A 14370-nucleotide genomic window follows, 5' to 3' on the forward strand; every position below is an offset into this window, starting at 1 on the left:
TATTTTCTGGATTGACTTTTCTTACTAACTATTTTAATCATGCAAGATTTAATTCATGGCAAACTATATGTGACTAAATCCTAATTCCTTAGACCTTTTTATTCTCCTCTAAAATTCATCAACCGCCAATTCCTTGGTCACCTAATTCCAATTAGAGGGTGAAGTTCAATTCTAGTTTATATGCCACAAAAACTCTAATTACCCAAATATAAAAGGATTATATGTCACTTATCCCATTAAGTCCAGATAATTAGAAGTTTAGGAGAAATTGTTTTCAAGCTGTTGTTCAAGTAAAGAGCTTTTCCAAATTATACAAGAACTCAATTAGAACAAGGGTCATACTTCCGTTCCACCCAAATTCATAAGCTAAAGAACGAAAATAATTCTTGAAATAGAGATCAATACATGAATTAAAATAGAAAAATAATAGTATCAGTCCATACAATATATAGATCTTCTAACCTTAACAATGGAGGTTTAGTTGCTCATGGTTCAGAGAGAAAATAAGAATTCTGAAAAACTGTAGATTGCGGAATGAGGTAGGAGAGAAGAGAAGAAAGTCCAGAGGGCTGATTCTTTTCCCTTTTATATCTAATCCTAATTAATGTAAATTATATTTTCTAAAATTCAAAAATATCTTTTTCCTATTTTGAATTACAATACGGTTTAGTAAGAAAATTAATTAAATCTTCGAGAACTCCTAATTTGGATGCTGGGACCACCAACCATGCGCCTTACTTGGAAGGATTTGTGCCTTACTTGGAGCGGCCAGTGAGAATTGGGCGTGTTGAGCTCATATGCTATGCCTTACTTGAAGGTTTGTTGTGCCTTACTTGAAGTTTGGTAGGCAATTGTTGCGTGCTTGCTAATGTCTTGCGCCTAACTTGAGAAATCTCAAATTAGGCGCAGCCTTGGAAGAACTGGTGGAAGATAAGTATAAACTATTATATATTATTGGAAAGCTCTGAAAGTTAGCTTTCCATTGCCACTGAAATCACGTCCATTAGACTTCTGTAGCTCGAGTTATTCAGGTTTGAGTGTAGAGAAGTCAGGGTTGAAAGCATCATTCGCCTTCTTCTCTTTTTCTGTGGAAACTCTATCAAATCCAGTCAAATACTACCTAAAATAAATAGAATTGCACATGACTCAAAGTAGCATCCATAGTGGCTAAAAGATAATTAATTCTTGATTAAACTTAACAAATTGAATGCAAATTCACTAGGAAAAGATAGGAAAGATGCTCACGCATCAACTATTCTTCACATACCAATCTTTCTATTCTTTGGTTGCAACTCAAAACCTCATTAGAACTAAAAGTTTAGTAGGTTGGAATTTGCTATTAGATTTATTCAAGAACAGATTTTTCAACAGAAACCATTTACTTTCAAACACTTATGTCTTTCAACCTACTCATCAGAAAATTTTGAAATTTTGAGAGGATGATCTAAACTCATCAAGAATTTCCAGAAAATTATTACACAATTTTTGAGTAGCTAGATTTTTTCCAGAATTTCGCGCAATTTGCTGCCTAATTTCAGTGACCATATCGGCAAAATTTGGCTTGGGTTCTGTTCCGAGGGTTACCTGAAACTGGAGGTCGATCTCGGATGAGATCTTCTGTACTGGTCGGAGATGACGTGTCCGGCTGGCTGGTGGCGGCCGGAGCTATTGTGTCCGACTTATTGGACTTGCTGCACCGCTGATCCTTGGCCACCGGAAGGTGGGGGGTACCTGCAAGAGACTCCGATGCTTAAGTTAGCACGGGTATTAAGCAGGTTTTATGTCGAATCAGAGTATGCGTTATACCTGGGTGCTCCAGTGTATTTATAGTAGTGTGGGCTGACCTTTCTGATAAGATAAGTTAGTTATCTTATCTTATCATATCTTTATCTTGAGTGAAGTCAGCTTATCTTTAAGGGAACCGCCTTTATCTCTGTAGGTTTGAACTGCCTTTGGATTTGGGTCGTGTTCCTCCATTTGGGCCCTTTACTGGGCTCTCCTGTCGATTTGGCCGATCTCTTTAAGAAGAGGTTGGATAGTCGGACCTGAAGAGGTTAGTCGTTTTACCACCAATCATCCCGGGTCGGACAGTTCGACCCAGGGTATGAACAGTGCCCCTGCTTGAGCTCGGTCTTCTTTTTTGAGGTCGAGTTCTTGACTTTGGTCCTTCTCTAATGAAGCCGAACTCAAGCATTTTGTCGATTTCCTTTGTAGAAGCTTTTGAATGTATAACGTTTTTCCTCTAAAAGCGCGCGCTTTTATATCGGCGCTGTTTTGGGAATGCAAGCGGTTTTAATATCCGCATTTAATTGGCATTTAATTTCCCCGTTTCCCCTAACTTCTCTATTTTTTTTTGAATTTTGCACTCAGAAAAACGGTTTCTCTCCTTCGCCCTTTTCGTAACTTCTTCACATTTCTTCTTTCACTCTCTCGTTTTCTGTCTTTCGCTTGCGCTTCTGCTTTCGTCGCTTGGCGTTTTTTCTGGGCAGTCTTTGTCTCTGCGCTTCCTCTCTTCCTCGCAGCTTCTTCCGTCTCCAGGTTAGTCCCATTTCGTATTTTCCTCGTTTGTTTTTGTCTTTGCGATGGGGTTTTCCTTTTGATCTTCTTTTTGGAGAAAGTTTGGATCTTTCCGTTTTTTTATCATGCTTGACTTGTTGCATGCTCTGAAATTTCTTTGTTTTTTGGTGCGAATCTTTTTCTTGTTGCTTGAATCTTTTTCTTTTGCATGTTGCCGCCGTTTTTGTTTGTGCCTTGGCTGATGATTTTTTCCTTGATTTCAAAAGAAAGTTTGCGTCTTTGCTGCTTGGTCTTTTTTGACATTTCTGATATACTGTAGCCGTAGTGTTTTTTGCTGGTAAACTATAAAAGTGTGGTCCTTTGCATTTTTGCTTCCTTTGTTTTCTTTCTGGATTTTGTTTTGATGAGTGCTGGGATGTAAGCTGTAGAAATAACTTGAAAACCTTGCTTGTTTACTGCCTCCAAGGGATGCCCCAAGACCTTTGTCTTGAGTCTTGGGGTTTTCCCTTTTTGTTTATCCGCCCATCGAGATGTTTTGCCCTCTGTCCGAGATGTTTTTGTGTAATCCATTCTTCCTTTCTTTTTGTAGGATTTAGTTGACCTCATGTCTTCCCGAAATAATGTAACAGAAATGCCTTCCCGGGTTCCCGCGGGTATGGCTGATTGGGTGGACTCCATGGTTCTTATGTGTGTCTCGCTGGTTGATTCCGAATTTTGTACTCAGCTTAGGCAGTTTCACAGTGTCTGTAGTAATTCTGGTGATGAGAAGAATTATGAACTTGTCCCTCCCTCTTCTGACGAGAGAGTCTGTTTTTCGACTCGAGTTGTTGACAATCGCCCCTTCTTTTATGCTTACGATTTTTTCTTTGGTCAACTGGGTATTACTCTTCCTTTTACTCCATTTGAAACCGACTTGTTATGGTCTTGTAATGTTGCCCCTTCTCAACTTCACCCCAACTCCCGGGGTTTTATAAAAATTTTTCAGTTGCTGTGCGACGGTTTTGGTATTCCTGCTTCCCAATATCTCTTTTTCTATTTGTTTGTTTTGACTAAGCCCGGTGTGGTAAAAAAGAAGTCAGCTTGGGTCTCCTTTCGTTCTACCCAAGGAAAGAAAGTTTTTTCCATGTTTGACGAGTCGTTCCGTGACTTTAAGAACTACTTTTTCAAGGTCCGAGCTGTTGAAGGAGATCGACCCTTTTTTCTGGATGAAAATGACGAACCTGCCTTTCCCTTGGAATGGCAAAAAGACGTGAGGGTCTTCCGGTATTCGTGGGAGATGTTGGATGAGGCTGAGCGGGTGATGACAAGTCATCTTAGCCTAGTTTCACTAGCCTTTTTCTTAGTTTTTATTAGGTTTTATGCACTTTCTTGCATTCTAAGTAAGTAATTTAGGATGAAAATGCATAACTTCTTTGAATCAAACAACCACCTATTATTTGATGCTAAATCATGAGGTTGAAGCCAAATTTAACTGATTTTTAATGATTTATAAACCTTGTGAATTTTGTGATACTTTGATTGGTTGTTTTGATTACTTGTAGGTGAAGAAAGAAAAAAAAAAAAGAAAAGCGTGGCTCAAGAAGCATGCCCAAAGGAAGAGAAAGTGTGCCAAAAGGAAAGAAAAAGCGTGGCCAACATCAAGGAAGAATGGAAGCTAAGTTGGGAAAGTGAACCGAGCTTCACAAGGAACCAAAAAGGAAGCAAGGCACAAAAGCTAAGTTAACTTAGTCAACTGAGCATCCAAGAAAGCAAGGAATTGGTGCAAAGCTAAGTTAACTAAGTTAACTTTATCGGGGACCTCTTCAAATTAATTCAAGATGAAATTCTATGAGTGAAGCCACCAAGATTCGAACCAAGGACCAAGGAGAAGGCAAGGAACGTTCCTTACAAAAGAATTCAAGAAGAAATAGCCAAATTGCATCCTCCATGGTTCGAACTTGGAACCACACGCTACTCCTTGCAAGGGAATTTGAGAATAAATAGCTAGAATGCTTCCTCCAGGACTTGAACTTGGGTATTCTTTGAAACATAAGGAAGGAGTGCCACCAAGCTTGCAAGGAAATACAAGGAAAATAGCCTTATTGCTTCCTCCAAGTTTCGAACTTGGGTATTCTTGGAAACATAAGGAGGAGTGCCCACTCAACCAAGGAAATTAGCTCCAAAGGTGTCCTCCACTTGCTCCCACCAGGATTTGAACCTGGGACCTTGAGGCCAAGGGCAAGACGCTACAAGGAAAGCTCAGTTGGATTTTCCAACTGAGCATTGCTTCTCCCATTCTTCCCCACACTTTGGCGCACAAGTTTGCACACCAAGGGAGCTGTGACACACATTTTGGCGCACCAAGGAGGAAGCCTTGCGCATCATGACACGGTCTAAAGCTAAGTTGGATTTCCCAACTTAGCTCTAAGACAATTGACACCCAAACAAGGCTGGGCACACCACACTTGACACGGATGGAGCATGCTTGAAAGCTAAGTTGGATTTTCCAACTGAGCTTTCCCCTGGAGGTGCAATTTGGGCTAGAAATTGGATTAAAAATCCAATTTAATTCATTTCTTCACCAAATCAAAAGCCCACCCAAATTCCAAAATCCAAGAATAGAAAGTGTATAAATAGGAGTTAGTTTGATGTAATTAGGACACCTTTGGACATTTGGAGATTTTACTTTGAATTTTCCTTTTAATTGTCATTTTCATTTTTGAGCTCTTTACTTTGAGTTTGTCATTTCAGAGAACTTGGAAGGAGAATTGATCTCTCTTCTTCTTGGTTCTTGCTTGAGCACTCTTTTATTTTCTTGCTTTGGATCTTGGGTGAAGAATTGAAGAACTTCTGTTTCAATCTCACCTTGAGATCTCTTGTTTACTTCTTCTGCATAATTGAATTTCATTTGCTGTTTACTGCATTTTCTTCTACACTTCTGCAATTTTCTTCTTCACTTCTTTTGCAATTATTCTTGTTGGATCAAGGAAGGATTTGAGATCTAGACTTGTTATTTAGTCTCTTCCACCTTGAGATCTTCAACCTCTTTTACATTGCTGCAATTTAAGCACTGCCTTTCTGTCTTTACAATTCTCAAAGCATTTTTACGTTTCTGTTTGAGATCCATTCTAATTCAATTCATCTTCTGCTTTGCTGTTTGATGCAATTTATTTTTGCTTGTTTAAATTCTGCAATCCCAATTCCCAATTCCTTTTACAATTCAAGCAATTTACATTTCTTGCACTTTAAGCTTCAGTTATTTACATTTCTTGCAATCTAAGTTTCTACAATTTACATTACTTACACTTTAAGATTCAGCACATTTACTTTCCTGTTCTTTAATTTACTGCAATTTCCCCTTCCCCTTTAAATTTCAAGCAATTTAGTTTCTGCCAATTGCAAAAAACTCAACCAAATCTTGATTCGCTTGACTAAATCAACCACTAAACTAAAATTGCTCAATCCTTCAATCCCTGTGGGATCGACCTCACTCATGTGAGTTATTATTACTTGATGCGACCCGGTACACTTGCCAGTGAGTTTTGTGTTGGATCGTTTTTCACACATCAAGTTTTTGGCACTGTTGCCGGGGATTGATTAGATTGACAATGATTAAGTGAAGTGGAGATCTAGATCTAGCATTTTTATTTTTCTGTTTTTGACTAACACACTAACTGTTTGAATTTTTGCTTAAGCCAATTAACATTTCACTTCAGCCATGGATTGAAGTGTTGTTGCTTTCTGGTGTTGTGATTTTTATGCTTTGGTTGTATGTCAGGTACAAGGAGAATTACACCCACTTTTTGTGAACAAGACGAAAGAACCCTCAGAAGGTTAAGAAGAGCTGAAAGAGGGAAAAATATTATTGGAGAAGAGGAGTCAGAAGAAGAATTCCAAGATATGGAGGAACACTTAACAAACCCACCAAATGGGGCTGAAGGAGCAGCCAATAACAACAATAATCCACCACAGAGAAGAGTTTTAGCTTCCTACACAAGTGCAGGTCCTAGACATTGTGGGAGTAGCATTCTTACCCCAAATGTTAATGCAAATAATTTTGAACTAAAGCCACAACTCATCACCTTGGTTCAAAACAATTGTTCTTATGGAGGAGGACCACTTGAAGATCCTAACCAACACTTATCCACCTTCTTGAGGATTTGTGACACTGTCAAAACCAATGGTGTGCACCCTGACAGTTACAAGCTACTGCTATTTCCATTTTCTCTCAGAGACAAAGCCACTCAATGGTTGGAATCTTTCCCAAGAGGCAGCATCAACAATTGGGATGATCTAGTAACCAAGTTTCTTGCCAAGTTTTACCCACCTCAAAGAGTTATTAGATTGAAGACTGAAGTGCAAACATTCACACAAATGGATGCTGAACCCTTGTATGAGGCATGGGAATGATACAAAGCTCTAATCAGGAAGTGTCCACCAGGAATGTTTAGTGAGTGGGACAGATTGCAGAATTTCTATGAAGGCTTGACACTGAAATCTCAAGAGGCTTTGGATTATTCAGCAGGAGGTTCTTTACAATTGATGAAAACAGCAGAGGAAGCTCAAAATCTCATTGATATGGTGGCCAACAATCAATATTTCTTTGCTCACCAAAGGCAACGCCAACCATCACAAAGGAAAAGAGTGATGGAGTTGGAAGGAGTGGACTCAATCTTGGCTCAAAACAAAATGATGCAGCAGCAAATTCAACAACAATTTGAGCAAATGGCCAAGAGGATTGATAGCCTCCAAGTTGCAGCAGTTAATACAAGCCAACCATCATCCACATGGGGGCAAAATGACGAGACTCAAGAAGAGCAGCAGCAAGAACAAGTCCAGTACATGCACAACCAAAATTCTGGGCCAAATAAAATCTATGGTGATACTTACAACCCTTCTTGAAAGAACCACCCAAACCTTAGGTGGGGAGACAATCACAACCAAAATCAACAACCATGGCAGAGAAACTCAAATCAAAACACTTCAAAAAACAACCAAAACCACAACCAGCAGCAAACTAACCAAAACTCTTACAGAAAACCCCAAAACAACTACCCCAACTCCAACCATTACCCATCCAATAACCAAACCTCAAATCAAAACACTTACCCTCAACCCTCAACACCCCACAATCAACCAATCTCACAAGAATCTCAAAGGATTAACAACTTAGAGCTTCTGATGGAAAAAATGATGAAAACTCAAGAGATGACATTGAGGAACCAAGAAGCCTCCATGAAAAACATGGAAAGGCAAATTGGACAAATCTCCAAGCAAATCACCATTGAAAGGTCATCAAACTCACTGCCAAGTGACACCATTCCTAATCCTAAAGAGGAGTGCAAGGCAATTCAACTGAGGAGTGGAAAAGTCCTGGTGAAAAATGAAGAAGCAACCAAGAAGCCAAAGGAAAGTGACAAGAAACAAGCTGAAAAAGAGAAGGCCAATGATGAAGATGTAACAGCAAGCATGCCAACTCAGAATCAAGTTCAAGAAAAAGAAGACCAGCCACAGAAATCAAGAAAGGGAAAGGAAGTAATTGAAGAGCCAACTAAGGACGAAAGGCAGGGAATGAACTTCACTCCACCCTTGCCATATCCTCAAAGGCTCAACAAGGAGACCAAGGATCAACACTTCCCAAAATTTCTTGAAATTTTCAAGAAGTTAGAGATCAATATTCCCTTAGCTGAAGCACTTGAGCAAATGCCCCTGTACGCAAAGTTCTTGAAGGAACTTATCAACAAGAAGAGGAGTTGGCAAGTTAATGAAATCGTACTGCTCACTGAGGAATGCAGAGCACTAATCCAGAAGGGACTTCCTCCCAAACTCGAGGACCCTGGGAGTTTCTTTCTACCCTGAGCCATTGGTAGTATGACCATCAATAAGGCGATGTGTGACTTGGGAGCTAGTATCAATCTAATGCCTGCCTCCCTAGTGAAAAAGCTAGGCATAAAAGAGGTGAAACCAGTGCAGATGTCTCTAGAACTGGTGGACAAATCAGTGATATGCCCCACCGGTATAATTGAGAACCTTCTAGTCAAGGTAGACAGATTCATCTTCTCTGCAGATTTTGTGATCCTGAATTCAAATCAGGATGAGGGCGACTCCATTATACTGGGAAGACCGTTCTTGGCCACTGCTAGGGCCATCATAGACATAGAGCAAGGAGAATTAACTTTCAGGATGCATAATGAAAGTATCACTCTGAGTGTACTACCAGAAACACAGAGCAGTAATGAAAAGAAGGATGGTACAGAAACAGACAAGGAGAATCTGCAGTGGAGGGAGGAAATCAACAAGACAAACAACAACTGCCCTCCCAAGCAAGAGATAGATGATACAGCAGGCCAAAAAGAGAAAGAGACTGTGCAAAGTAATGAAGAAGCTCAAGGGAACATTGTAGTATTGGCAACTAAGAAAAGGAATTTCAAAAAGGAGCCTGTTTTCAAAGAAGAAGAATTAACAAAAAGAAGGAAGAAAAACAAAAACAGAATCAAAAAGGGTTGGAAGAACAAAAAAATTCCAACAGAAGGGCTCTCCAAAGGTGACAAAGTGCAGTTAGTCTATCAACAACTGGGAACAGACCAACAGACTAACGATTACTATACTGTGAGCAAAATATTATCACTAGAACATGCTGAGATAGAGCACCAAGGAACAAAGAAGAAGCTCACGATCAAAGGGGACAAGTTGAGGCACTACAGTCATCAACCGCCATAAAAGAGGGAGTCAATGTCAAGCTAGTGACAATAAAAGAGCGCTTGTTGGGAGGCAACCCAACCTGAGGTAGTTTCTTTTCATAGTTATTTCAATAAAGAGGTTAATTAGCATTGCAAAAAGCTAAGTTTGCTGTTGCACACCAAAGCAATATAAGGGAGAATGAAGGATTTTAAGTTTGGTGTTCCACCAAAATATCATAAAAAAAAAAAACATATTCTCATCCCCTACATAATGCTAGCTTTGAGCACTTAGATAAACTAGTTAACTAGTTTGCTGTTTCCAAATCAGTAGTTTATTCCTTTTGAAAAAAAAAAAAAAGAAGTTCACATATAAATTGTTGCATGAGGAATATTGGCAAGGGACTAAGTTTGGTGTTCACACACCAAAGTAAGTTCGAGAGCCACACACATACAAGCTTTGCAGATTTACCAACACCTAAAAGGGTTGAACAGCAAGCAACATTTGAGGAGCAGGCAGAAAAATAGCCAACAAATTAAAAGAACACCTGAATTACAACTCAAAAGGAGCAATTTGAAGTAAGAATGGAAAAATGCAACTCAACAGGTTGTATCTATTCTTGATCCTTGTTGTTATGTAATGAATTAATTCAGAGAATCCTTTATGCCTGGCTGGAATGATTATTTAGTTGCAAGTGGAAGTACATGTTAAAGAAAGTTATCTGCATAATTTTTGCTTGAAGGTCATCTGCATAATAATTGTCATCACTCATTAACTAGAATACCTTGTCTTGTCTCCCTTACTGTTTGAATAAAAGAAAAGATGTTTGATTTAGAAAAGTCATTGTTCAATGTTGCAAAAGTTAGAATGAAGATTTGTGGTGGTGTGTGTTTGATTCAACTATTAGCTCATAGAATAAATGTTGCAGAATGACTTGTTTCTTAAAGCTTAAGCTAGTTTGCTGCTATGATCCTTCAAAATAATGAAAACCCCTTGAAAATAAACCAAAACAAAAAGAAAAAGAAAGAAGAAAAGCCAAAAGTTGGCAAAGAAACAAAACAATAAGACTAGACACCAATAGCTTGGACCTTAGGACATATGCCTGTGGTGTTTGTGTACTAGGATATGCTTGAACAAGTAGGTTCTAAGGAGTATCTTAAAACTTGGCAACTTAGATCAACTGGTTTGGGATTGTCAACTGAAAGTCCACAATAAAGAGCAACCTAGCTACAAAACATTTAGTGATTCAAAGAGATGCTGGGCATCAATGATCCTAGGAAGAAATAAGTGAGCCATGTGTCTGTGGTGAAAAAAATGTTGAGTGAAAAGAAGCCAAAGGCCATTGCAACATTTGACACCAAGTCTTTAATAAATAATAAGCTCTGAAATGCAAAAGAAAAAAGAAAAAGCTAACAAGGGAATCAAGCAAAAGGGTAAGGAATCATAGCAGCAACCTTGGTGAACCCTTAAGGAAGCATAGTTATTTTGACAGCAAGTAATGAATGAGCTATTTTTGATCTGCATAAAACCCCATAAACAAAATTCCACTATTTGCATAATAAGGACATGCATGCCTATCTATTTCATTCTATCTTCTCTTATGTTTAAGTGCTTGCTTGGGGACAAGCAAGTTTTAAGTTTGGTGTTGTGATGACAAGTCATCTTAGCCTAGTTTCACTAGCCTTTTTCTTAGTTTTTATTAGGTTTTATGCACTTTCTTGCATTCTAAGTAAGTAATTTGGGATGAAAATGCATAACTTCTTTGAATCAAACAACCACCTATTATTTGATGCTAAATCATGAGGTTGAAGCCAAATTTAATTGATTTTTAATGATTTATAAACCTTGTGAATTTTGTGATACTTTGATTGGTTGTTTTGATTACTTGTAGGTGAAGAAAGAAAAAAAAGAAGAAAAGCGTGGCTCAAGAAGCATGCCCAAAGGAAGAGAAAGCGTGCCAAAAGGAAAGAAAAAGCGTGGCCAACATCAAGGAAGAATGGAAGCTAAGTTGGGAAAGTGAACCGAGCTTCACAAGGAACCAAAAAGGAAGCAAGGCACAAAAGCTAAGTTAACTTAGTCAACTGAGCATCCAAGAAAGCAAGGAATTAGTGCAAAGCTAAGTTAACTAAGTTAACTTTATCGGGGACCTCTTCAAATTAATTCAAGATGAAATTCTATGAGTGAAGCCACCAAGATTCGAACCAAGGACCAAGGAGAAGGCAAGGAACGTTCCTCACAAAAGAATTCAAGAAGAAATAGCCAAATTGCATCCTCCATGGTTCGAACTTGGAACCACACGCTACTCCTTGCAAGGGAATTTGAGAATAAATAGCTAGAATGCTTCCTCCAGGACTTGAACTTGGGTATTCTTTGAAACATAAGGAAGGAGTGCCACCAAGCTTGCAAGGAAATACAAGGAAAATAGCCTTATTGCTTCCTCCAAGTTTCGAACTTGGGTATTCTTGGAAACATAAGGAGGAGTGCCCACTCAACCAAGGAAATTAGCTCCAAAGGTGTCCTCCACTTGCTCCCACCAGGATTTGAACCTGGGACCTTGAGGCCAAGGGCAAGACGCTACAAGGAAAGCTCAGTTGGATTTTCCAACTGAGCATTGCTTCTCCCATTCTTCCCCACACTTTGGCGCACAAGTTTGCACACCAAGGTAGCGTTTGTTTTGAGGTACTGAGACAGAGACTGAGAGACTGAGACTCAGTATCGTGTTTGTTAGTTCAGAGACTGGTACTAAAATTTCTGTCTCTGTCTCTAAAATTTCAGTATTTCAGTACCTCCAAAAAGTAGGGACACAGGGGACTGAAACTTTTAGAGATAGAGACTGAAATTTTAGTAACATTTTATACCTAAAATACTTTCATTTCAATTAATTATTTCCAATTTTACCCTTTGTGCAAATTAAATTAGAGTTTCATTCTTGTTTCAATTCCTGTCTCCCATTTTGCACCAAACAGAATACTGAGATTTATTTCAATCCCTGTCTCTTAGTCTCTGTCTCTTAGTCTCAGTCTTTCCGTCTCTGTCTCTCCACCAAACGCTACCCAAGGGAGCTGTGACACACATTTTGGCGCACCAAGGAGGAAGCCTTGCGCATCATGACACGGTCTAAAGCTAAGTTGGATTTTCCAACTTAGCTTTAAGACAATTGACACCCAAACAAGGCTGGGCACACCACACTTGACACGGATGGAGCATGCTTGAAAGCTAAGTTGGATTTTCCAACTGAGCTTTCCCCTGGAGGTGCAATTTGGGCTAGAAATTGGATTAAAAATCCAATTTAATTCATTTCTTCACCAAATCAAAAGCCCACCCAAATTCCAAAATCCAAGAATAGAAAGTGTATAAATAGGAGTTAGTTTGATCTAATTAGGACACCTTTGGACATTTGGAGATTTTACTTTGAATTTTCCTTTTAATTGTCATTTTCATTTTTGAGCTCTTTACTTTGAGTTTGTAATTTCAGAGAACTTGGAAGGAGAATTGATCTCTCTTCTTCTTGGTTCTTGCTTGAGCACTCTTTTATTTTCTTGCTTTGGATCTTGGGTGAAGAATTAAAGAACTTCTGTTTCAATCTCACCTTGAGATCTCTTGTTTACTTCTTCTGCATAATTGAATTTCATTTGCTATTTACTGCATCTTCTTCTACACTTCTGCAATTTTCTTCTTCACTTCTTTTGCAATTATTCTTGTTGGATCAAGGAAGGATTTGAGATCTAGACTTGTTATCTAGTCTCTTCCACCCTGAGATCTTCAACCTCTTTTACATTGCTGCAATTTAAGCACTGCCTTTCTGTCTTTACAATTCTCAAAGCATTTTTACGTTTCTGTTTGAGATCCATTCTAATTCAATTCATCTTCTGCTTTGCTGTTTGATGCAATTTACTTTTTCTTGTTTAAATTCTGCAATCCCAATTCCCAATTCCTTTTACAATTCAAGCAATTTACATTTCTTGCACTTTAAGCTTCAGTTATTTACATTTCTTGCAATCTAAGTTTCTGCAATTTACATTACTTGCACTTTAAGATTCAGCACATTTACTTTCTTGTTCTTTAATTTACTGCAATTTCCCCTTCCCCTTTACATTTCAAACAATTTAGTTTCTACCAATTGCAAACAACTCAACCAAATCTTGATTCGCTTGACTAAATCAACCACTAAACTAAAATTGCTCAATCCTTCAATCCCTGTGGGATCGACCTCACTCATGTGAGTTATTATTACTTGATGCGACCCGGTACACGTGCCGGTGAGTTTTGTGTTGGATCGTTTTCCACACATCAAGTTTTTAGCGCCGTTGCCGGGGATTGATTAGATTGACAATGATTAAGTGAAGTGGAGATCTAGAACTAGCATTTTTATTTTTCTATTTTTGACTAACACACTAACTGTTTGAATTTTTGCTTAAGCCAATTAACATTTCACTTCAGCCATGGATTGAAGTGTTGTTGCTTTCTGGTGTTGTGATTTTTATGCTTTGTTTGTATGTCAGGTACAAGGAGAATTACACCCACTTTTTGTGAACAAGACGAAAGAACCCTCAGAAGGTTAAGAAGAGCTGAAAGAGGGAAAAATATTATTGGAGAAGAGGAGTCAGAAGAAGAATTCCAAGACATGGAGGAACACTTAACAAACCCACCAAATGGGGCTGAAGGAGCAGCCAATAACAACAATAATCAACCACAGAGAAGAGTTTTAGCTTCCTACACAAGTGCAGATCCTAGACATTGTGGGAGTAGCATTCTTACCCCAAATGTTAATGCAAATAATTTTGAACTAAAGCCACAACTCATCACCTTGGTTCAAAATAATTGTTCTTATGGAGGAGGACCACTTGAAGATCCTAACCAACACTTATCCACCTTCTTGAGGATTTGTGACACTGTCAAAACCAATAGTGTGCACCCTGACAGTTACAAGCTACTGCTATTTCCATTTTCTCTCAGAGACAAAGCCACTCAATGGTTGGAATCCTTCCCAAGAGGTAGCATCAACAATTGGGATGATCTAGTAACCAAGTTCCTTGCCAAGTTTTACCCACCTCAAAGAGTTATTAGATTGAAGACTGAAGTGCAAACATTCACACAAATGGATGCTGAACCCTTGTATGAGGCATGGGAACGATACAAAGCTCTAATCAGGAAGTGTCCACCAGGAATGTTTAGTGAGTGGGACAGATTGCAGAA

This window comes from Arachis ipaensis, chromosome B9 (assembly GCF_059453495.1).
Source record: "Arachis ipaensis isolate K30076 ecotype BB chromosome B9, ASM5945349v1, whole genome shotgun sequence".
Lineage (NCBI taxonomy): Eukaryota > Viridiplantae > Streptophyta > Magnoliopsida > Fabales > Fabaceae > Arachis > Arachis ipaensis.